We start from the raw sequence: 4465 nt of genomic DNA on the forward strand, positions 1-4465 counted from the left end.
CAACTGGGGCAAATGAAGGGTAAAAACCAGATAATCGAACTGATAAACTATATGTGGAACAATAAAGTTTCTATGAATGGTCGGTCCCTGCAGTGGCGGACCCAGAGGGGAAATTTGTAACATTCAAGTGTTAAATTGACACAAAATGCAAATAATGTCCTAGCATCCCCTTTTTCTGAGAAAATTCGGCTGACACCCCTCATTTTGAAAGTGTCTGGGTCCGCCCCTGCCATGAATGCGGGGATTGGGTGTGTGGATGGGTTACTCCCTATGTACGGTATACGGTTGTGTGCATTTTTCATGGGTCCATTTTACAGAATTTTTTGCAAAGAATTTGGTATCTTTTTTTTTACCTGGTAGACATATATTTGGTACCAATGATATTTGGCATGTTTATGTGCGACATTTTTCTAAATGATGTTATAGATACAAATAATGGGTCAATGAGGCTTGTGCTCATGTCATAGATATGGGTACTGCTTTCATTTTGAAAAATGCACGACCCAGTCAAAATATACCACAGTAACCCCCTCCCGGGTCGGTTACTATCAACTATGAGTAATAACCGACCATTGATAGAAACAAGTTCCTGTGAGTAAAAGGGAAACATATTTTTAAAAAGAGAAGTCCTGTCACAAATGGCAATATCAGTGGAAAAACGTAAAAATTAATGCATGTTGTGAATTAAGTGGCTCATATAGCGTAAAATAACAAACATAAAAAAGCGGAGAGAAGCAATATTTAATTAAACGGTAAAAGGGAACTAAATACAAATGAAATACAAATAAAACGTATAAATATATTGAATTGAGGCCCAAATTTCCGACCTTACAGCCTTTGTGAAGGCAAACAGTTCTGAAAGTGAAAACTGTCGACCCAGGCTGTAAAGACAATGTGACCTTCAGAACTGATCTTGCTGATTGTGAAAACGCACCAAGTTCAAGATGAAAATAATGAAATTGCAAGGATAAATTATGAAAAACAAGTGAAAACCGTGCTATGACAACTAAACAATGCGGGTTCTTGACATTCCTTCCATAGGGGTGGACAGTCCAAAGAAAACTGATGATCCTTTGTTCAATGAACTGTCGCTGTTTTTTTTTTTTTTTTTTTTCACTAAAAGGACAGTAACTTTCATTTCATTAACACTGCACATGGTTGGCCTCCCTAAAATGTTCACCGACTGCACATCCTTTCCATTGGTGACGCTTTTTTTGTGTTCTAAACTCCAATAGGTCTCGTCAACGTACATTTTGCAGCGTTTGCAGACCAAAGCGTAAACGACGTTTTCTGATGTACTTCCATCTTGATGGCGTTGGCTGACCCGATGACCTCGTTAGTTTCCCTAGTAAAATGACTAGTCGAACAGTGTGATCGCTAACAGTGTCTTGTGCCTTGTAGTTGCCAGGAGGGTGTTTAGTTGCACTCTTGAAAGAACTCGTTACAAGGTGGTCTTTCATGCAGGCGAAGGTCGTGAGGTCGAAAATTTGGGCCTCATTTCTATACTTTATGCATTTATCGTTAAAAACGATGCGAAACATAACAGTAAATTAAATAAACGTCTAAATATGTTTAACATCACCAGAAGATGGTAAAATTTAATTTGAATATTTCGGATAACTGATATCCTTCCTCAGCATAAAATTTATAAAACTATACAAAATGCTCATTTTTGTCCACTTTGTCTTGCTATATAACTGCTTGATTATTGAGTTGTGCTCTATTTATGTGTTCAATCTGTTTTGAACATGCAAATGCAATCTAATTGATGTTATTTGTATGAATATTTGCAATTATGATCTTTAATTTGCATGTATTTAATAATTAATTTGTTCCGTGTGCGTATTTACATGTCTCTTTGTTCTTATTTTGTATATCTTTTCAAAGCCTTCAGAATCTGAATTAAAAGTAATTCCATATTCATGTTTTCTTTGGGCCATTAATTGCTATCAAGCCCACTTGGTCACACATGTCACAACAAATCAATATTATACAAACGTCTCAGAATGTGACGACTCTATTCAAATTTACGATGCAAATTTTTGGTCGTTCCCTCAGTGGGACTCGTACCGCTGTGACATCTATGGCAACACCGCCTGCACTAAGTCCATACATCGTGTACTAAGTTACAGCCCTAGATTGATCCTACGAGGAGGTTTGACCCGGCCAGCGAAAGCTATATTTTTATATAGCCTAGCTGGCCGAGTGGTCTAGGCGCTAGATTTTGTGCAGGCGGTGTTGCCATAGATGTCACAGCGGTACGAGTTCGAGTAGATGGTAGGACAAGTGTGTTTTTGTGTGAAGTTTTTAGTGGAGTCCGAGTTGCTCATTTGCTTTTGTTACTTTGTATGTATGATTTTAGTTACTTTTTGTTCTTTGTTGTATATGTCTGTTTTCCATGTCTGGTCTTTGTACCTGGATTACATTCTTTTGTTTACTCTATAACCTTGGTTCCCTTGATTACTCTTTGACTATCCATATATATAATTCGTAATATAAACTTTGTTGATTTATCATATAATTATGTTTTCCCCAACTATACATACATTTGCAATCTGAAAAAATGGTGTCTACTCCAGCGGCACGCCCTGCCATCTTATATATAGGAAGTCCCCCCACCTTCCGAGAAATTTCCAAATCATCAAGTTGACAAGTAGCTTTCAAAAGTAGATAGATTGATAGAAAGTAAGACACCACACCAAACGTGTACTTCGCAGTGAGTCCAAGCTACATCGCATTATTTCTATCGATATTTGAATGGTATCAGGACAAAAGTAACAGTAAAAATGAAATGTTCCATTAGATGCATTTTGATACCACCGCAAATGTTGAACCCTAAATTAAAGGTGAAAGAAATCCTGCTTAAATTAACTAAAAACCGTAAAAGATTCTGAACTCGTATTGAAAAATACAAGCAGTGATTTTCTTGAGGAATCCAATAAAAAAATCCAAATCGGACCAAAAATCAAAATAAGTTGATTTTTTACTCCACAAAAAGTGTGTAAAAAGGCACATTTTATCCCATTAAAAAGAAGAAGTTTTAAGACTTCAATAAAAATACATGACAACTATTTTATGGACATACAAAAATAGAATGCATTTATAAATTGCAAGGAAACTGGGTAGATAAGGTACAGGGAGACTGAGTAGATGGGATACTGGGAGACCGAGAAATAAGGTACAGGGAGACCGAGTAGATAAGATACAGCCAAGGGAGACCGAGTATAAATAAATACAGGGAGACTGAGTAGATAAGGTACAGGATCGGCAGTGTCTCTTGTTAGAAAATGTAGAAGATAAAATTTTCTTTTTTTTTTTGGGGGGGGGGGCACGCCCGCCACGCCCCTGCTGATAGGGTTTCAATATAGTCTAGTCCAATAACATAACACGTGTTGCGCATAGGAACATCAAAATAAACGCAACTACGAATTAAGACATATGTTTTAGGACTACAATATAGTCATACTTCTCTGACATATTCCAGGATTATAGAGCTACGAAGGAAAGTTAGATTTTCTGAAAGTCTTGTCAGGGTCATTTAGATAGACATTCAACTTATAGTCTTATTATATATATAGTAATTATGAATTCTTATATCGCAGAAATTTATCCTACACTTTAATAACATCGATATTTTCATTAAAAAATCAGGTTATGCTTCCGTGTACCTATTTCGTTTTTTTTTGCACCAACTACCGATTTAACTAGAGTTAGTGCAATGAGTCGATGGCCACAAATGAACAAAGGAGCATGGCATCTGATGGTAATTAAAGCTATGAGTACATAGTTGAGAATGGGATGTCCGTTTAAGTGCTTTACTCACAGTACCGATAATTCTATAGTAAGACTTTAATCTTGATGTCTTACAACGTACTACCAACAATATTCTGAGAAAAACAGAAGTATAGAAATAAGAATGGATGGTTCAGATTATTTTATTTTAATTGAGTGACAAAATAAATGATTTTAATGTTGACCACAGGATGAGCTTTATTTTTAGCATGGTGTTCTAATCTGTGGACAGAACCAAAACATGCCTATTCACGCTGATGAGCTTTAATATATTTAACAATAATACCTTTCTCGTAGCATATCCATAATATAACAATACATGTATATAAAGCAATATAGGCAGATCCAAAGGGAGGCTCCCCTTATCCATTTGCAAAATTTATGAAAATAGCATATTTTTGTGTGTAAATGTAATAAAATCTGTTTATCAAGGATTTTTTAAAGGCCCCCCTTAGGTGATTCACTGGATCCACCACTGAGCAGGTGCAACCTGTAATAGGACTGAAACCAAATCGTTGTTGAAACTAATTGAACAATTGTGGCAATTGGACCTGAAACATCTACTTTTGAAATGCATGCACATTTTTTTTCCAATGAATATGTCACATCTGTTCAACGGATGCCAAGCATGTTATAGAAATTGGTTAAAGGAGATACAAATAAAATTAATGCA

The sequence above is a fragment of the Perna viridis genome, chromosome 2 (genome assembly GCF_037379345.1).
Source record: "Perna viridis isolate PV_CMFRI_1.1 ecotype Kerala chromosome 2, ASM3737934v1, whole genome shotgun sequence".
Classification (NCBI taxonomy): Eukaryota; Metazoa; Mollusca; class Bivalvia; order Mytilida; family Mytilidae; genus Perna; species Perna viridis.